Raw genomic sequence first — 22,298 nt, forward strand, 5'->3', positions numbered from 1 at the left:
TTAATCCCTTATTGGTCATATTAGTTGCAAACATTTTCTCCCATTCAATAGGCTGTTTTTTCATTTTATTGATGGTCTCCTTTGCTGTGAAAAAGCTTTTAAGTTTAATTAGGTCCTATTTGTTTATTTTTGCTTTTTTCCCTTTTTCCTTAGGAGACAGATCCAAAAAAATATTGTCACAATTTATGTCAAAGTGTTCTGCCTATGTTCTCTTCTAGAAGTTTTATGGTTTCATGTCTCACTTTTAAGTCTTTAACCCATTTTGAGTTTATTTTTGTATATGATGTGGGGAATGGTTGTAACTCCTTTTTTTTTTTTTTTTTTTTTTTTGCGGTACATAGGCCTCTCTCTGTTGTGGCCTCTCCCATTGCGGAGCACAGGTTCCGGACGCGCAGGTTCAGTGTCCATGGCTCACGGACTCAGCCGCTCCATGGCACGTGTGATCTTCCCAGACCGGGGCATGAATCCATGTCCCCTGCATTGGCAGGTGGACTCTCAACCACTGCGCCACCAGGGAAGCCCTAACTCATTCTTTTTTTTTTTTTTTTTTTTGTGGTACTCGGGCGTCTCACTGTTGTGGCCTCTCCCGTTGCGGAGCACAAGCTCCGGACGCGCAGGCCCAGCGGCCATGGCTCACGGGCCCAGCCGCTCCGCGGCATATGGGATCCTCCCAGACCAGGGCACGAACCCGCGTCCCCTGCATCGGCGGGCGGACTCCCAACCACTGCGCCACCAGGGAAGCCCCTAACTCATTCTTTTACATTTAGTTTTTTAGTTTTCTCAGCACCACTTATTGAAGAGGCTGTCTTCTCCATTGTATATTCTTGCTTTTATTATTGAAGTTTAATTGTCCATAAGTGTGGGATTTTTTCTGGGTTCTCTATTCCATTCCATTGATCTATGTGTCTGTTCTTGTGCAGGACCATACTGTTTTGATTACTGTAGCTTTGTAGTATATAGTCTGATGTCAGGGAGTGTGATACCTTCAGCTTCTTTCTTTTTGCTCAAGATAGCTTTGGCAGTTGGGGTCTTTGATGATTCCACATAAATTTTAGGATTATTTGTTCTAGTTCTGTGAAAAATGTCATGAGTATTGCATTAAATGTGTAGACTTCTTTGGATAGTATGGCCATTTTAACAATATTAATTCTTCCAATCCAAGAGCAAGGGCTATCTTTTCACTTCTTTGTATCATCTTCAATTTCATTCATCAATGTTTTATAATTTTCAGAGTATAAGTATTTCACCTCTTTGGTTAAGTTTATTCCTAGATATTTTGTTCTTTTTGGTATGATTTTAAATGAGATTTTTGTTGTTTTGCTTTTGGATAGTTCATTAATACTGTATAGCAAAGAAACAGGTTTCTGTATATTAATCTTGTATCCTGTAACTTTACTGAATTCCTTTATTAGTTCTAAACAGTTTTTTGGTGGAGACTTTGGGGTTTTCTATATATACATAGTATCATATCATCTGCAAATAGTGACAGTTTTATTTCTTCCCTTCTAATTTAGATGTCTTTTATTTCTTTTTCTTGTCTGATTACTATGGATGGGACTTATAATATTAGGTTAAATAGAAGTGGTGGGCATAGAAATGTGGACATCCTTGTCTTGTTCCTGTTTTTAGAAGAAGAGCTTTGAGTTTTGCACTGTTGAGTATGATGTTAGTTCTGCATATGTCATAAATGACTTTTATTATGTTGTGATATGTTTCCTCTGTAACAATTTTGATGAGAGCTTATCATAAATGGATGCTGAATTTTGTCAAATGCTTTTTCTGTGTCTATTGAGATGATTGTGTGATTTTCATCCTTCCTTTTGTTAATGTGGTGTATCACATTGATGTGCAAATATTGAGCCATCCTTGCACCCCTTGAATAGATCCCACTTGATCAAAATGTATGATCCTTTTTCCATATTGTTGAAATCAGTTTGCTAATATTCTGCTTAGGATCTTTACACCTGTATTCATCAAAGGTATTGGACAGCAATTTTCTTTTTTTGTAGTGTCTTTGTCTGGTTTTTGTATCAGGGTAAAGGTGGCCTCATAGAATGAATTTGCAAATTATTCTTCCTCTTCAATTTTTTTGGAATAGTTTGAGAAGGGTAGATATTATTTCTTTATATGTTTGGTAGAATTCCCCAATAAAGCTGTCTGTTCATGAACTTTTATTTGCTGGGAGTTTTTAAATTACAAATTCAATTTTACTACTAGTGATTGGTCTGTTCAGATTGTCTGTTTTCTTCCTGATTCAGTCTTGGCAGATTGTATGTTTCTAGAAATTTGTCCATTTCTTATAGGTTGTCCAATTTGTTGGCTTATAACTGTTCATAGTATTCTCATAATTTTTTGCACCTCTGTGCTACTGATTGTTATTTTTCCTCTTTCATTTCTTATTTTGTTTATTTGAGTCCTCTCTCTTTTCTTCTTAATGAGCCTGGCTAAAGGTTTATCTTTTAAAAAAACAGCTTTTTGTTTCATTAATCTAATCTATTGTATTCTTTTGGTCTTTATTTTATTTATTTCCTCTTTGATCGTTATTACTTCCTTCCTTCTGCCTATTGGGCTTTTTTTGTTCTTTTTCCACTTCTTTTAAATGTTAAGTTAGGTTGCTTATTTGAGATTTTTGTTTGTTTGTTTCTTGAGGTAGGCCTCTATCGCTATAAACTTCCATCTTAGGACTGCTTTTGCTATATCCCATAGATTTTGGAAAGTTGTGTTTCCATTTTCATTTCTCTTGGGGTATTTTCTGATTTCTTCTTTGATTTCTTTATTGACCCACTGATTTTTTAGGGGCATGTTGTTTAGCCTCCACGTTTGGTTTTTTCCCCATTTTTTTCTTTCTGTAGTTGATTTCTAGTTTCATACTGTTGTGGTCAGAAAAAATTATAAATTTTGAGACTTGTTTTGTGGTCTAGTATGTTATCTATCCTGGAGAATGTTCCATGTGCACTTGAAAAGAATGTGTATTCTGCCGGTTTTGGATGTAATGTCCTGTAGATATCTATTAAGTCCAATAATCATTTGGGCTTATCATTTGTATCATTTAAGACCACACTGTTTCCTTATTGATTTTTATGTCTGAATTAAGTGAGGTATTAAAGTCCCATATTATTATTGTATTATTGTCAATTTCTCCCTTTATGTCTGTTAATATTTGCTTTATATATTTAGGTGCTCCTATATTGGGTGCATATATGTTAATGAATGTAATATCTTCTTCTTGTATTGATCCCTTTATCATTATATAATGCCTTTCTTTGTCTTTTGTTATAACCTTTGTTTTAAAGTCTATTTTGTTTGATATGAGTATTGCTACTCCTGCTTTCTTGTTTCCATTTGCATGAAATATTTTTTTCCATCCCCTCATGTTCAGCCTGCATGTGTCTTTACCTCTGACGAGTGTCTTGTAAGCAATATATAGATCGATCTTTTTTTTTTTAATTCAATCAGCCTATATCTTTAGATTGGAGCATTTAGTTCATTGACATTTAAAGTAATTATTGATAGGTATGTAGTTATTGCCATTTCACTACTTGTTTTCTTGTTTGTTTTTGTAGTTCTTCTGTGTTTTATTCTTTTTTTTTGTTTTTTTCTTTGTGGTTTGATGATTTTCTATAGTGTCATGCTTGTGTTCCCTTATCTCCAGTTTTTGTGTATCTTTTGTAGGTTTTTGATTTGTGGTTACCGTGGGGTTTATATATGTTGACCTACAACTATATCTACTTATTTTAAACAGGTAGTTCTGCAAGTTCAAGTGCATTCTAAGAGATCTACATTTTATACTCCCCTCCTCCACATTTTGCATTGTTTTATGTCATATTTTACAACATCTTGTTTATCTCTTTACTGATTAATGTATTTATAGTTGATTTTACCATTTTTTGTCTTTTGATATTCATACTTGCTTATTTATGTGGTTGATCCTCAGCCTTTACTATGTATTTGTCTTTAGTAGTGGGATTTTTTTCCTTTGCTCTAGATTCTTATCTCTTGTTTTAACCTTTTCTTTCCCACTTAGAGAAGTTCCTTTTCTTCTTTTAGGGTAGGTTTAGTTGATGAACTCTTTTAGTTTTTGATTGTCTGAGAATTTCTTTCTCTTTTCTTAAATTCTAAATGATAATCCTGCCTGGTAGAGTATCCTAGATTCCAGGTTTTCCCTTTCAGCACTTTGAATATATCATGCCACTCCCTTCAGCCTGCAAAGTTTCTGCAAAGAAGTCAACTGATAGCCTTGTGGTGGTTTCCTTGAATATGACTGTTTTTTTCTTGCTGCCTTTAGAATTCTCTCTTTAACTTTTGCCATTTTAATTATGATATGTCTTGGTGTGGGTCTGGGTTCATCTTGTTTGGGACCTTCTGTGCCTCCTGTACATGAATATGTTTCCTTCTTCAAGTTTGGGAAGTTTTCAGCCATAATTTTATCAAGTACATTTTCAACCTTCATCTCTCCCTCTTCTCCTTCTGGGACCCCTATAATGTGAATGTTGGTTTGCTTAATGTCCCACAGGTCCCTTAAAATGTTCTCATTTTTAAAATTTGTTTTCCTTTCTCTGATCTGATTGGGTGATTTCCATTATTTTATCTTTCAGATCACTTATGTGTTCTATATCACCTAGTCTGCTATTAATTCCTTCTAGTGTGTTTTTCATGTCAGTTTTTGTATTCTTCAGTTCTGACTGGATCTTTTAAAAAATATTTTCTAGTTCCTTGTTAAAATTCTCACTGTGTTCATCTATTCTTTTCCTCAATTCAGTTAGCATTCTTACTACTAATGCTTTGAATTCTTTATCTGGTAAACTGTTTACTTCTTTTTTATTAGTTGTTTTTTCAGGAGTTCTCTTGCTCTTTCAATTGAAACAAATTTCTCTGTCTTCTCATTTTGCTTAACTTTCTCTTCTTTGTGAAATTAAGTGAAACAGTTTCTTGTGACAGTCTGAAGTTGTGTCCTTATGTGGGAGCATCCTTATACAGTCTCTGTGTGCCCAGTGGCTTCAGTGGGAGAGCTGGATTTGACATGAACGCAAGTCACATTTTTCCTCAGGGTGTGCTGCCAGCTATCACCTTGGTGGGCGGTAGGTCTGGAGAAGCAGGTGCTAAGGTCAGAGGCAGGTATGAGCTGGAGCTTTCCCTCTGCTCAGTGGCCATCACTGCCCTATTGGGGGCAGAGGTGGGTCTCAAGGTTCTGAAGCAGAAGCCATGAGGTTTGGGTCTGAGCCAGGTCTGTTCCCTTTAAGAGTGTGTTCTCTCCCACCAGAATTGGCATCTTCATCCCAGAGTGGAGCAGTGCTGAAGCAAGAGGGGCTGGTGTGCACACTCTTTGTGTGTCATGACACGGGCTGTGGTGGTTCTCAGTCAGCCATCTGGAATGTTTCTGATGCACTGTCCATGTAATTGCCAGTAATGGTTTCCCCCATGCTGCTCAGATAACACTTTGGGTCTGACCTGCTTCTGTGTCTCACAGCCAAGCTCCCAAGTGGAGCTCGAGCATTCACTTGGCTCGGGAGAGGCCCACCCTGGGAAGTTGTGGGAAACATACCAGCCACTAATGCAATTTTCAATCTGCCCCCTCCACCCTTCTTTGGGAGCAAGCAAGGATATGTGCCCTCTTCACGAGTGGAGTCCTGGCTTCTCATATTCCTCCTGTCAGTTCCACAAGCTCTCTAACCCACCAACTAGGCTCATCTTCCTTGTGTCAGACCACAGAGTTGGGGATCCCAATATTTGTCTCAAACTGCTGCATCCCCAAGGAGAGTCTCTACCTGTATAATCTCCCTTTTCCTCTGAGTCCTCTCCCAGGGGCACAGGTCTTGACCCAATGGCTTTTCTTCCCCTCCTACACAATTCCATGTGGATTTTTTTACAGCTTTGGTTGTACAGGAGTCTTTTTGCCAGTCTACTGTTAAGTTTTAAATGAGAATTGTTCCACGTGTAAATGTATTTCCAATGTGTTTGTGAGGGGAGTTTTGTGTCTTCCTAGTCCACCATCTTAATTGACATACTTCCTTCCCTATGTATTTTAGATGTAATTTTCAAATTCTATAATTTCTGGGAGTCTGGCTGGAATTAAATTGAATCCATAGATCAAAATAGAGATAAATGGCATCATAACAATATCAAGTCTTCCAATCCATATACATGATCTATCCATTTATTTAGATCTTTAACTTGTCTCCATGATATTTTATCATGTACTGTATACAGGTCTTGCACATATTCTGTTAAATTATTCCTACACATTTCGTATTATTGATGCTGTTCTAAAGGGTATTTAAAATTTGTAATTTCCAACTTTTGCTAGTACCGAGAAATAAAAAGGGTTTTATATTAATTTTACATTCTATGAACTTGCTAAACTCTCTTACTATTACTAATGGGTTTCTTTTGGTGATTTCCTTAGGATTTTCTACATAGATGATTATATTGTTTTTGAAAAAAAATAGTTTTACTTCTACTTTCCCAACCCATCTAGGAATTCCAGTACAATATTGAGTAAAAAGGCTAAGAGCTAACGTCCTTGATTTGTTCCTGATTATAGAAAAAAACCATTAAGTATGATGCTGTGGATTTATGTTTGATGGCATTTATCAAGTTGAGGAAGTTCCTTGTATTCTTAGTTTACTGAGATTTTGTATCATGAATGAGTGCTGAATTTTGCAAAAAGGTTTTCCTACATTTACTTAGAAGATTATATATATATATATTTTTTTTTTTCTTCTTCTTCTTCTTTAGTTTGTTAAAATGTTAAATTGCATTGATTCTTTATCAACCTGTAAAACTATCCCTGGGATGAACCCTACCTAGTAATGTTAAAACTTATTCTGGATTCTATTTGCAACATTTTCTTAAGAATTTTGCAGTTAAATTCAAAAAGTGTATTGGTCTGTAGCTTTCTTTTCTGTAATGTCTTTGAATGATATTGGTATCAGGGTATTTTGGCCTTGTAGTTTGAGTAAGGAAGTGTTCCTTCCTCTCATAGTTTCTCATAGGATCATTTGAAGAAAACAAATTCTACTAGTACTATAGATTTAGAAATAAACAATATAAGGTGAGATTGGAATTCTGTGTTTTATAATGTTTTACAATATACACACTATAATGTTTCATATAGAAGATATATATGCCATAATGTAAAATTACAGATGAGCATTAAATCAATAAAACATGCTATCTAAATATTTTTGTTATTGTGACTTCTACAGAAGTGAATTATAAGTCAAAACAACATGAAAGAGAAGTTCTCTTGTGTAAACAATTTAATAAAAATATTTTGAAAGCAAAGCTTATGTTACATCAACAAAGAATAGTAATAGGTAGGGTGTGGACAGGGAGAAAAAAATATGTTGGATTTCTCATCTTATATAGGGTAGAATTAACCCAAACCTTTTCATTCCTGGCTTTCAAATTTATAAAAAACAAGATTTAAAAATGTTTTTATAGTACTTAAATTTTATTACTAGTAGAACTAGAAGAAGTTTATATAACTACCAAATTTCTGCAGAGTTTGAAGGAAAATATAAATGGTCCATATGTTGTGTGTATGTATTTGTATGTGTGAGTGTGTATGCGGCCACACATACATACCAATGAGAAAAAAGAAAACTCAAGATGAGACCTACAATTTGAATTTGAGAGAAAATCAATTTTATTCCTCAATTAAATAAAAAGATATTCATTTTTTTCAAAGAACAACAACAACAGCTATTTGGGTTGGCCAAAAAGTTGGCTCGGGATTTTCTGTGCCATCATACGGAAAAACTCGAACGAACTTTTTGGCCAATCCAGTATATGCTTCTTAAGCAGATTTTCTAAAGACAAAGTGTCAGAGAATGTTAAACAACAACAACCAGAACAATGATGGATGCTCAAGAATTATCAAGCAAGGACAAATAAATGAAAAACATGTGGAAGTTAGAATGTAAAGCAAAAAACTTAAGCAGGACTAGAGAGACATCAATAAAATATATACACATAAATGAAAAAAGAACAATGACATATATTAACAGAATGAATAAGTTAACTTCAGGATAAAGGAAAACAAACAAACAGCAAAAAACCTTAGAAAAAAATTAACCAAACAGAGTTGTGTGAGTGACATTACACACCCATTTTAGCTTTTAGCAAGTTAAACTGGCTTAAAAATAAATGAGTATAGAAATTTTAAGTTATATAGTTACTAAAGTTAAACCAAGGTGTTTATGAATATATATATGCCAATATATTTATATAAAACATATAGTATCACAAATCATAGCCTATTACTTACTTAAATATTTTAAACTTTCCATTGAATACTGTCATAAACCTCCATGTACCCATCATTCATCTTCAGTAACTGTTAACTCCTAGCCTATATCACGTCATCCCACTCTGGATTATTTTAAAGCAAATCCAAGGCATCATACCATCCAACTACTAACATTCACTTTTTATCTCTTGTACATAATTTCAATAACATTATTATGTTAAAAATGAACAATTATTTACTAAATATGAGCAAATATATTTTTAGTGATGAAATTTCCCCAATTGTCTCATAAAATTAAAAAAATCTATTTGTTAAATTTAGGAGGATTGCAAGTCAAAAAGAAACAGCTACAATCAGAATACCAACTGTACAAACACACGAGAAAAATTCTAGAAGAAAATACATCAAAATGGTAACAATACTTTTCTGTGTTTTAAATGGAAACGTTTAAAATTGTCTTTTTACATCATCTTATAATTTTCTAAATTTCCTAGTAAATATTCAAAAGACCATTGCAGTCACTCATTACCATGATTAAACTAATGATGTGTTTATTAAATAAGATCAGCTTAATCTGGTTAAGAATGGTAATCAAATTGTTAGCTAACTGTTGGTTGTCTTTTTTTAGTACATTAATTTCTGAAGGATTTGTCTATGTGTAAAATACAAAAAAAATGAGGGATTATTAATTTTAAAAAAGCACATTCTTTTTAATATTATTTTGTCCCTAAATGGAATTTTAAAGCATTGTCCCCGTTAGCCATCATGCTCATTAAGCTTCCAAAACTAACTCTCCTTAACCAAATGCATTGCATTTTCAGATTTATTACAAAGCTGAGTCCAGAAAGAGTTAAAGTGGTGTTAGTAAAAAGTATGTATATTTGTATTACTATGCTATTTATATCCAAGAAGCTCATTACAGGAAATAGTCTGGATACTCAGTGGTATGTTTGAACCATAGATCTGTTTCATGTCTTGTCCCTGTTAAGCTGATGTTTCTGCATGAAACAAACTGCACTTAAACTCTTATATTTATTTTTCTGTCTCTGGGCCCTGGCTGAGGCTTCTTAAGATAGTTAGAAGATCTATATGGACTTTCTAGAGGTAGCTCTTGTTTCTGTGGTATTAAGAGGCAGAGTGATTTGGCAGATAGCAAAATTCAAATATGTGTAGGCTGTCCCTTGCCTCCTCTTCCTCTCTGTGCATCACACACACACAAACACACACACACACACACACACACACACACACACACACACCACATACACCTCTTCTTTGTTCTCTGAGGATCTCTGATAACTCCAAGGCTCTGAGGACATTTCATTTTATATTGGCCTCAAAGTTTAGACAGAGGAGAAATACTTCAGGTAGGAAAATAGAGACATACCCTGCATATTCCAAACTGCTTTCTAGATACCTAATTTTCCCACGATACTACTCTGTTGTTGGTAATCTAATGTGTTGTCTTCCCAGGTGTTTACAAATGTAAGATTTGGATTTGAATTTTCATTGCGAAGAAGACATTTAATAAAACTTCAGTTCTAGAATTTGATATTCAGTTACAAACAAGTGGGGGAAGGAGGTTGGGTTGTCATTGGTATGTTTCGGACCAGTAGGAGAAGAAATTTCCATAGTTCCCCCTAAATCATGCAATATCAGCAGTAGTACATTCTTCTGGTCCCGGGTAGGACAGCATGTTAGCTGGCCTATCCTCTGGAACAATGCTCTCTATCTCCAGTACATGCACTCACCCAAAGATAGGCACCTAGTGTTCAATAGAGTTTTGAACAAAAAGGTCTGGGTGACTTTCCATAGCCTGCCTAAGCAATTGCTTATGTGTATGATTTAAGGGGCACCGATAGATTGAAGACCCCTAATTGCTCTCTGGCCTGCCTTGGTGTCTATAATAAGCACCATTAGAGTAACTTCTTTGAGTTATGGCAGTTCAGCCCTAATGGGAGGAATAACATTAACCTTTTAGAACCAGTTTAAATGTTTGTATTGCTTAGTTTAAAAGATTAGTTGGCAGTCATCTAGAATGAATGGAGCACAAAACATATATTTTCTGGGGAGAAGGAGGGAGTTTGGGAAATTGTGTGTTATCAGAAGTGTCATTGCAAAGAAAAGCCCTGCCTAACCTGGACAGCATGAAGGTGGTGGCTTTCTTGAGAGAGTGTTGTCTAATTAATTAGTTACCTCACCTTCTTCTGGCAAATTCAATTCAGTGTGTGTTTCTCTCCAAAAAATGTTTAAGGTTTGGTCAAATTGTTCTAGTCCCATACTCCTGATGCCTTACATTTGGTTTCTCAGTTATGTTTCTCTAACATAGTTTGTGTTCTGGTGATTTTAAACCTCAGAATATAGTTTGAACATAGAACAAAGTAAATGTCTTGGGTTGTACAGATTGTAAATATTTCCACATAAAAAATGAGATGCTTTTATGTTTTGAGTTCAAGTTATATGTAAGTTGTATAATAAGATGTAATAACCTGAATGTATAACATCCTTGTTCATACAACCAAGCTCTAAAGTCTGATGTATACAGAATACAGGTCTTAGATGAGCATAACCTCTATATTGGCTTGTTTCTGGAATATGATTATCTCCAGTCTGTGTACCTTGAATCTGACACTCAAATAAACCCCAAGAAGAGAAGTGTGGTGAGAGAAGAAAGTTAACTCCCCTGAAATCATTACCTCAATTTTTCTCTGAGTGCTATTTAATGCATATTCACCAAACACGTAAACCTACAACAGACCCTTGAAACAATGATTTCTAGTTTAATATGGAAAGTCAGAAATGCTGGTTCATGGCTCCAATTCCCAATTCTAACTCTTTCCCTTGACTTCTAATCCAAACTTCTATGAATGTACATTTTAAAGACCAAAACTGGCATCGCCCCTAGGAAGTAAAGAGGAAACAACGTGTCAAAAATCCAGGGTAAATCGACAGTAATTGTATTGTTTTTGCAGTCCATGATTATATCCAATCTTCATGATTCTGAATAGGAAAGACAGCCACAAAGGCAACATGACTCTGAGATACCGACTGTCTGCACCCGACTCTGAAAATACAGGCAGAGCCCAGCTCACACAGACTTTAATCTGGGTCATTTAAAAGAAATTTGGTCTTTATCTAAAGCACAGTGAGAATCTATTGAAGAGTTTTAAATAGGAGAGAGATTTTACACTTTTAAATAATCACAAGGGCTTCAGTGTAGAGAGTAGTTTGTAAAACAGCAAGACTGTGTTCAAGACTAGGAAGGATGATAGCACTGGAGATGGGAAAAATGGAGAGTTTTAGGAAATAATCTAGGAGGAAGTAAAATGGGGAAGCCTTGAAGATTGATTGACTGTGAGTGGGTGGCAGAATTGGAGAGGTAAAAGAAGAAAATAATAAACACATGCTTAGCTGTAAGAGAATTATTTAATTTTATCCAGCATCTCTTTCTATTTAAAAGCAACAAAAATGGAAAAAGTCTATTAAGTAAGGAACAGAAGGAAGCTTCCTTCTAGTCATAGACAATATCAGTCTTAAAATAATAAACAAGCTCATATAGTATAGTTTCACAAAATATAGTTTGACACAATATAGTTTCAATTCTAAGATGCCTATTATTTCAGGATTTAATGTTTCTGAAATCAGGTGTGTCCTACAATTACAACTTTAACAATTTCCTGGTCATCAATCAGAAGACTATGTCATGTGCTATCTACACTGTATAGAATTGCTCAGTCTCTCATTTCTCTTATTTCCTTTTCTACCTTAGAGAGATAAAACCCCCTTTCTAAAGTCAAATATTCCCCTGTTAGTCTCCCAAAGCTATTTTCTTTCCGTTGTATTTTCATTCTTCTGTTTAATAAAGTCAGACAGACGTAGATTCAAATTCCACATGCCCTCCTTATCAGTTTTGTCACCTTGATCAGATAATGTAACCTATCAGAATTTCAGTTTCATCATCTTAAAGTGGGGATGAATGAACACTTATATTCCAGAGTTGTTTTGGTTTTAGGAGGACTTCATGTGTGAAACATCTTACATTATAACTGATGAATTATAGCTGTTCAATAAATTATAGTTATTATTATTTCACCAAGGTGCCCCTCTTTCATGATATGCTACAAAGAAGGGAATGATGTTAAATCATATTAAAATCAACTTAATACGTACCAAACTCTATTCATATCATCACCCCCTCATTTTTTCCATGGCATCTTTATTTCCTGATTGCTTTATTCCAATTCATGTTGTAGATGTTCCATCATTCTTTGAATTCCCCCATCTCACTAGAATTCTAACATCTGCTCTGTTGTTGTCTTATTGCTTCTATCTCTAAAATTTGCTTATATTTGTCTCTGTCTTTCCATTTTCATTTATTTTTATGCACATCTCCATCAACTCTTAACCATAAGCAATTTTAAATCACTGCAGTAGCCACCTAGACTGTGTAACCCACTTCTACTCTCTCATTATCATCTGCCAACATCTGTCCTTCCGCCCATGGCCATGTTGCTGTATACTGTCTCAAAAAAATTTGGAAGTTTCCCAATAAATAGTCACACTCACCATTTAAGCTCTTCCATGTCCTGTTTACATTCAATCCTTACAATCTTACGTCCCATTATTCTCCTACAAGGTGTTCATAGCTCAACATTAGACTACCTGCTGCTACACAAACATTCTGAATTTTCTTTTGTTTGAAAATTCATATTTTCCTTCTGCCTGGACATCTCATTAAAATCAATGACTGAAATCCTCTTAAGGTTTAGCTAAAATGCTTATTCTTCCAGGATGCTTTTTCCTTCATTCAGCCCATTTGACCAACTATAAAGAAGTCTGCCTATTCTGAATCTCCATAGCACTTTAAACCTCAAGTGTACCCCTTAGCCTATAAGAACTTGCAGTATAACTTTACAATTTATGGAATATCTCTCTGACTCAGGGTTATTATGAAATCTGTAAGTGCCCTAGGAAGCTAATCATTTTGTGCTTGTTGAAGAAGACAGTTTCTAGGTATGTTTTTACCATTTATTTGGAGAAGGGAATGAAAGTTGCATGGGGAATGAACAGAAGTAAACCACTATCATTCAAGATGTTCTCTCTAAAATTCAGCCTTGGATCCCCACATCATATCTCACTTTGTAAGCAAATCCAATACACTTGTTTTAAAATTAACATTAATAGTAACCTATTATTTAAGCAAGCGCCTTAAGAATGTTCCTCACCCTACACCCAGTCTGTCCTATCAAAAATTTCTTCTGCCACTTATAAGGACTTCTGATATACACATTGTCTTCATTTTATTTTATGTATTATGCCCCAATGAAGTTTTAGTACCCTATTTAGACTTGTGTCCTAGGCAAATTACTTGACTATCTTATTTATACTTATTCTGATCTCTGGGGAACTTTCAGGTGCTGAAAACAATCTTTGTAAAAAACGATCCCAACTCTCTGAAGCAAAATAAATTATGTCATAAGTAATTGCATGTTTTTAGTTCATACTAAATCAATACCTGTTTTGTGGGGAAAATGAGAATTCAGTGGACATCTGAAGAAGTATCTGATGATAATGAATGATGGAGGGGAAAACCAATTTAACTCTGAGTACCAATTTATTGCCTCTTTTAACAATTGTAGGCCAACCTGACACATCTTCTTCTCCTCACTGATAGTTACCATTTCAGTTTTTATTATTTTATTGTGACATTTAAATTTCTGGACATGAACTGTTAATAATGTTACATGTAAGTGATAAACTACTCTGAAGGATTTTTAACACGCACACATACAATATGTTTATTTTAATTGGTGTACTGCAGTATCTGTAGTGAGATACAAAGATGAAAACAGTTCAGATTAATGACTCTCTCATCTCTCATTTTGACAGCCCCTTTTTCAAAGCACTAGTATTACCCACTTAGAAAGTGGATCGATGCCAATGTTTAGAGCATTACTTCTTCCTTCAGCGCACCAGATGGTACTAAAAATTCAAAATATTTTCTACAACAGCTGTATCTTTAACAACAGAATTAATACTAGCCGAAATACCACTGCTATGTGAAGAGAATAATGATCAGGCTCTTAGGTTTAATATAACTAGCTCCATTCTAGGGAATAGTAAGAAACAAAAGCAACGAAACCGAAAACATAATCTGATCAACTCTTGCTAGATGTCAATCAGGTGTGCTGTCTGGTATCAAAAACCTGAAGTGTAATCTGAGTACATTTATCATGGAACAGCTGCTCCTCTCGGAATGTGAATTACACCTTCCTCTGGAGCAACCATTAATCCATTGACACATTTTCAGCACTAAGTTTTCCCAGAGAGCATCATAATTTTATTTAATCTCTTTCTTCATTTGAGGAAATAAATCTTTTAAGGAGGATTTGACTAGAAGTTAATCTTGAAATTCTTTTTTCTATATACAGCAGGTTCTTATTAGTCATCAATTTTATACACATCAATGTATACATGTCAATACCAATCGCCCAATTCATCACACCACCACCCCCACCGCCCCACGGCTTTCCCCCCTTGGTGTCCACACGTTTGTTCTCTACATCTGTGTCTCAATTTCTGCCCTGAATACCGGTTCATCTGTACCATTTTTCTAGGTTCCACGTATATGTGTTAATACACGATATTTGTTTTTCTCTTTCTGACTTACTTCATTCTGTAATGACAGTCTCTAGATCCATCCACATCTCAACAAATGACACAATTTTGTTCCTTTTTATGGCTGAGTAATATTCCATTGTATATATGTACCACATCTTCTTCATCCATTCGTCTGTTGATGGGCATTTAGGTTGCTTCCATGACCTGGCTATTGTAAATAGTGCTGTAATGAACATTGGGGTGCACGTGTCTTTTTGAATTGTGATTTTCTCTGGGTATATGCCCAGTAGTAGGATTGCTGGATCATACAGTAATTCTATTTTTAGTTTTTTAAGGAACCTCCATACTGTTCTCCATAGTGGCTGTATCAATTTACATTCCCACCAACAGTGCAAGAGGGTTTCCTTTTCTCCACACCCTCTCCAGCATTTGATGTTTGTAGATTTCCTGATGACACCCACTCTAACCGGTGTGAGGTGATACCTCACTGTATGAGGTATGATTTGCATTTCTCTAATAATTAGTGATGTTGAACAGCTTTTCATGTGCTTCTTGGCCATCTGTATGTCTTCTTTGGAGAAATGTCTATTTAGGTCTCCTGCCCATTTTTGGATTGGGTTGTTTGTTTTTTTAATATCGAGCTGCATGAGCTGTTTATATATTTTGGAGATTAATCCTTTGTCCGTTGATTCATTTGCAAATATTTTCTCCCATTCTGAGCGTTGTCTTTTCGTATTGTTTATGGTTTCCTTTGCTGTGCAAAAGCTTTGAAGTTTCATTAGTTCCCATTTTTTCATTTTTGTTTTTATTTCCATTTCTCTAGGAGGTGGCTCAAAAAAGATCTTGCTGTGATTTATGTCAAAGAATGTTCTTCCTATGTTTTCCTCTAAGAGTTTTATAGGTTTGGTCTTACATTTAGGTCTCTAATCCATTTTGAGTTTATTTTTGTGTATGGTGTTAGGGAGTGCTCTAATTTCATTCTTTTACATGTAGCTGTCCAGTCTTCCCAGCCCAACTTATTGAAGAGACTGTCTTTTCTCTATTGTATATCCTTGCCTCCTTTGTCATAGATTAGTTGACCATAGGTGCGTGGGTTTATCTCTGGGCTTTCTATCTTGTTCCATTGATCTATGTTTCTGTTTTTGTGCCAGTACCATATTGTCTTGATTACTGTAGCTTTGTAGTATAGTCTGAAGTCAGGGAGTCTGATTCCTACCACTGCGTTTTTTTCCCTCAAGACTGCTTTTGTTATTCGGGGTCTTTTGTGTCTCCATAGAAATTTTGAGATTTTTTGTTCTAGTTGTCTAAAAAATGCCGTTGGTAATTTGATAGGGATTGCATTGAATCTGTAGTTTACTTTGGGTAGTATAGTCATTTCCACAATATTGATTCTTCCAATCCAAGAACATGGTGTATCTCTCCATCTGTTGGTATCATCTTTAATTTCTTTCATCAGTGTCTTATAGTTTTCTGCATGCAGGTCTTTTGTCTCCCTAGGTAGGTTTAGTCCTAGGCATTTTATTCTTTTTGTTGCAATGGTATATGGGAGTGTTTTCTTCATTTAACTTTTTCATCATTAGTGTATAGGAATGCAAGATATTTCTGTGCATTAACTTTGTATCCTGCCAACTTTACAAAATTCATTGGTTAGCTCTCGTAGTTTTCTGGTGGCATCCTTAGGTTTCTCTATGTATAGTATCATGTCATCTTCAAACAGTGACAGTTTTACTCCTTCTTTTCCAATTTGTATTCCTTTTATTTCATTTTCTTCTCTGATTGCTGAAGCTAGGACTTCCAAAACTACGTTGAATAATAGCGGTGAGAGTGGACATCCTTGTCTTGTTCCTGATATTAGAGGAAATGCCTTCAGTTTTTTTATCATTGAGAGTGATGTTTGCTGTGGGTTTGTCATAAATGCCCTTTATTATGTTGAGGGAGGTTCCCTCTATGCCCACTTTCTGGAGAGTTTTTATCATAAATGGGTGATGAATTTTGTCAAAAGCTTTTTCTGCATCTATTGAGCTGACCATATGGTTTTTCTTCTTCAATTTGTTAATATGGTGTATCACACTGGTTGATTTTCATATATTGAAAAATCCTTGCATCCCTGGGATAAATCTCACTTGATCATGGTATATGATCCTTTTAATGTGTTGTTGGATTCTGTTTGCTAGTATTTTATTGAGGATTTTTGCATCTATATTCATCAGTAATATCAGTCTGTAATTTTCTTTGTTTTGTAGTATCTTTGTCTGGTTTTGGAATTAGAGTGATGGTGGCCTCATAGAATGAGTTTGGGAGTGTTCCTTCCTCTGAAAACTTTTGGAAGAGTTTGAGAAGAATGGGTGTTTAGCTCTTCTCTATATGTTTGATGGAATTCATCTGTGAAGCCATCTGGTCCTGGACTTTTATTTCTTGGAAGATTTCTAATCACAGTTTCAATTTCATTGCTTGTGATTTGTCTGTTCATATTTTCTATTTCTTCCTGATTCAGTCTTGGAAGGTTATATCTTTCTAAGAATTTGTCCATTTCTTCCAGGTTGTCCATTTTATTGGCATAGAGTTGCTTATAGTAGTCTCTTAGGATGCTTCATGTTTCTGCGGTGTCTGTTGTAACTTCTCCTCTTTCATTCTAATTTTATTGATTTGAGTCCCCTCTCTCTTTTTCTTGATAAGTCTGGCTAATGGTTTATCAATATTGTTTAACTTCTCAAAGAACCAGCTTTTAGTTTTATTGATCTTTGCTATTGTTTTCTTTGTTTCTAATCATTTATTTCTGCTCTGATCTTTATGATTTCTTTCCTTCTGCTAACTTTGGGTTTTGTTTGTTCTTCTTTCTCTAGTTCCTTTATGTGTAAGGTTAGATTATTTTTTGAGGTTTTTCTTGTTTCTTGAGGTACACTTGTATAGCTATAAACTTGCCTCTTAGAACTGCTTTTTCTGCAACCCATAGGTTTTGGATTTTTGTGTTTTCATTGTCATTTGTCTCCAGGTATTTTTTTATTTCCTCTTTGATTTTTTCAGTGATCTCTTGGTCATTTAGTAATGTAGTGTTTAGCCTCCATGTGTTTGTGTTTTTAACGTTTTTTCCCCTGTAATTCATTTCTAATCTCATAGCATTGTGGTCAGAAAAGATACTTAATATGATTTCAATTTTCTTAAATTTACTGAGGCTTGATTTGTGTCCCAAGATGTGATCTATCCTGGAGAACATTCCATGCTCACTTGGCAAGAAAGTGTAATCTGCTGTTTTTGGATGGAATGTACTGTAAGGATCAATTAAATCTATCTGGTCTGTGGTGTCATTTAAAGCTTCTGTTTCCTTATTTATTTTCGTTTTGGATGATCTCTCCATTGGTGTAAGTGAGGTGTTAAAGTCCCCCACTAGCACTGTGTTACTGTCAATTTCCTCTTTTACAGCTGTTAGCAGTTTCCTTATGTATTGAGGTGCTCCTCTGTTGGGTGCATATATATTTATAATTGTTATATCTTCTTCCTGGATTGATCCCTTGATCATTATGTAGTGTCCTTCCTTGTCTCTTGTAACATTCTTTATTTTAAAGTCTATTTTGTCTCCTATGAGAATTGCTACTCTAGCTTTCTTTTGATTTCCATTTGCATGGAATATCTTTTTCCATCCCCTAACTTTCAGTCTGTATGTGTCCCTGGGTCTGAAGTCAGTCTCTTGTAGACAGCATATATATAGGTCTTGTTTTTGTATCCATTCAGCAAGCCTGTGTCTTTTGGTTGGAGCATTTAATCCATTCACGTTTAAGTAATTATCGATATGTATGTTCCTATGACCATTTTCTTAATTGTTTCAGGTTTGTTTTTGCAGGTCCTTTTCTTCTTTTGTGTTTCCCACTTAGAGAAGTTCCTTTAGCATTTGTTGTAGAGTTGGTTTGGTGATGCTGAATTCTCTTAGCTTTTGCTTGTCTGTAAAGCTTTTTATTTCTCCATTGAATCTGAATGAGATCCTTGGCGGGTAGAGTAATCTTGGTTGTAGATTTTTCCCTTTCATCACTTTAAATATATCATGCCACTCCCTTCTGGCTTGTAGAGTTTCTGCTGAGAAATCAGCTGTTAACCTTATGGGAATTCCCTTGTATGTTATTTGTTTTTTTTCCCTTGCTGCTTTCAATAATTTTTTTGTTTTTAATTTTGCCAATTTGATTACTATGTGTCTCAGTGTGTTTCTCCTTGTGTTTATCCTGTATGGGACTCTCCATGCTTCCTGGACTTGGGTGGCTATTTCCTTTTCTATGTTAAGAAAATTTTCCACTATAATCTCTTCAAATATTTTCTTGGGTCCTCTCTCTCTCTTTTCTCCTTCTGCAACCCCTAAAATGCAAATGTTGTTGCATTTAATGTTGTCCCAGAGGTCTATTAGGCTGTCTTCATTTCTTTTCATTCTTTTTTCTTTATTTTGTTCTGCAGCAGTGAATTACACCATTGTGTCTTCCAGATCACTTATCCATTCTTCTGCCTCAGTTTTTCTGCAGTTGATTCCTTCTAGTGTAGTTTTCATTTCAGTTATTGTATAGTTTATCTCTGTTTGTTTGTTCTCTAATTCTTCTAGGTCTTTGTTAAACATTTCTTGCATCTTCTCGATCTTTGCCTCCATTCTTTTTATGAGGTCGTGGATCATATTCACTATCATTATTCTGAATTCTTTTTCTGGAAGGTTGCCTATCTCCACTTCATTTAGTTGTTTTTCTGGGGTTTTATCTTGTTCCTTCATCTGCCTTTTTATCTTGTCTCTCTTTCTGTGAATGTAGTTTTTGTTCCACAAGCTGTAGGATTGTAGTTCTTCTTTCTTCTGCTGTCTGTCCTCTGGTGGATAAGCCTATCTAAGAGGCTTGCACAGGTTTCCTGCTGGGAGGGACTGGTGGTGGGTAGAGCTGAGTCTTGAAATTCTTTAAGTTGCAATAATATTATCTTTTTTATTATAAGATATAAAAGATCTTGTGAAGAATATGAGGACTTTAAGTCTGGTTTAAAATAGTGCTTGACATATATAACTTAAATCCAACAGTCTGATGAACCTATGCATCTGATTTGTGCATACCCACAAAAATAGTAAACAGGTTATTAGTTAGAAAATCATAGAAACAGAAGATAGAGATGATGATGAGTATTAGTCTAAGTGTAAAGGGAATTAACTTAAAGTGTTAATAAACACCTATAGGAAGATGAAATAATAGTAACAAGGATTTTATTCTTTTCATTCATTCAAGTGAGTAAAATAACACACGAGGTAAGTATTTTATATAGTTTTAAGAAAATAAAGAATGCAAAAGTAATGTTAGGTTTATACTATTAACTTTTCAAGAGAAATTTTGCTTCAACATAAGACTAATTGTTAGTTTATTTAGTGATCTGCCTTTATGATTTTAAGATATATATGTCTCTCCTGAAGTCAAAGCACATTGTTATGGTGAAATAGATTATTTTAAAACTAACTTCTATCCAATAGAATCTAAAGAGAGGAAGTTTACTGAGGGACTACTTAAAGTATAGATTAGGAAAATGTCATTTGCACTTTTGTCATTAAGAATCAGAGAGATCAAACTCCCTCAGATATGCTTTGAATGATAATTAAAAGGCAGTCAGGTGCTGACTTCAACAGCAGATATCCTAAAACTGGAATGATGCAGAGAAGATTAGCATGGCACCTGCACAAGGATGACAAGCAAATTTGTGGTGTTCCATATTTTTGAAATCAGAAAGAAAAAAAGCAGTCAGTAAAATACTCTTGATAAGGGGAGTGAAGACAGCCAATTGCAATTTTAAAATCAAGATTTCTCAACTTCAGAATAATTGATTTTGTGGATGTATAATTCTTCATTGTTGGGGGGAGAAGAACTGCCCTGTGCATTTTAGGATGTTAAGCAACATCCCTGGTTTCTCCTCACTAGATGATAGTAGCACCCTTAATTGTGACAACCAAAAGTATCTCCAGGCTTTACCAAATGTCTCCTAGGACACAAAGTCTTTCTCATTTAAAAACAACAGCTTTAGGCTGACAATTTGCAGCCTTTAGGTATGGAATTTATTTAGGTAGCTCAAAATAATGACAAGGAATAACATCAGATGTAAACTTCTTGAGGGTGTAGACTATCATTTTATCATGACTTCTTAGTACGGCTCTTGTAAAAAAAGAGGCAACTCATAAAGGAGGAAAATTACAAAATCAAGCTTAAGGAGAATTGCAAAGAATTCTAATTTACATCAGTAAATATCTGGGGCATAGTTGTGAAAATGGATTAAAAGGATGCTAAACAAATGAGGAAAAAGCATTAGTTCAGGGTGAATTTTACATGTAGGAGCACTTATCAGAGATTCCATGCACAATTTTAAACAGTTAAACGTAGTTTTAATTTACTTAATCTGTTGACTAAAACCTTGATTCAAAGCTAGTACTAGCTGAAGATGACAATATGATACACCAGGAATATCTCCCTACTTAGAAAAAAATTGCACTGTCAGATGTGACTATTTTGAAACTCTAGAGCTGCTGAAGGCTTGCAACTTCCAGGGAAAATCTTGGATAGTAAGTTGTAGTTAATTTCAGTCAATTTTAGCTCTTATTACAGTAGAAGCTACCCTTCACCTCAACCACCACCCCAAGCCACGTGGCAGGCAACGCACATACAAAAATCAGGGAAGTATGACCTACTTAAAGGAAAAAGAATAATCTACAGAAACTGTCTCTGAAAGACCTAATGGCTGATATACTAGACAAATACTTTAAAACAATTATTTTAAAGATGTTCAAAGAACTACAGGAATATGTAGAGGAAGTCAAGAAAATGATGTATGAACAAAATAGAAATATCAATAAAGAGAAAATCTAAAAAGAAACCAAAAAAATGCTGAAAAGTACAATAACCAAAATGAAAAATTCACTAGAGGGATTCAAAGGCAGATTTGAGCAGACAGAAGAATCAGCAAACTTGACAATGGAAATTATCAAGGCTGAGGAACAGTAAGAAAAATGGTGAGGAAATCCAACAGAGCCTAAGGGACCTGTGGGATGCCATCACATATGCACCATGGGAGTCCCAAAAAGAGAAGAGAGGAAGAGAATAAAGGATAAAGAGAATATTTGAAGAAACAATGGCTGAAAACGTCACAAATTTGATGATAGACATGAATATAAACATCCAAGAAGCTCAATGAACTTTAAGATGAACTAAAAGACCCATACTGAGAAACATAATAAAAATTTTAAAAGCCAAATACAAAGACAGAACCTTAAAAACAGCAGAACAAAAATGAATCATCACACACAAGGGATATTTATTAAGAATATCAGTAGATTTCTCATCAGAAACTTTGGAGGCCAGAAGACAGTGTGGGTCAATATAGTCAAAGAACTAAAAGAAAAAAAACCTGTCAATCAAGAATCCTATATCCAGCAAAA

At 34.9% G+C, this 22,298-nt stretch overlaps 1 non-coding gene across 1 annotated transcript; it reads left to right on the forward strand.

The window, feature by feature from the left end:
• The first annotated feature begins 20,486 nt into the window (after nt 1-20,486).
• Nucleotides 20,487-20,590, forward strand: LOC136131613 (U6 spliceosomal RNA). Its single transcript, XR_010656354.1, has one exon. It is a non-coding gene; the product is annotated as a U6 spliceosomal RNA (small nuclear RNA).
• The last annotated feature ends 1,708 nt before the right edge of the window (nt 20,591-22,298 follow it).

Source organism: Phocoena phocoena, chromosome 11 (assembly GCF_963924675.1).
Source record: "Phocoena phocoena chromosome 11, mPhoPho1.1, whole genome shotgun sequence".
Lineage (NCBI taxonomy): Eukaryota > Metazoa > Chordata > Mammalia > Artiodactyla > Phocoenidae > Phocoena > Phocoena phocoena.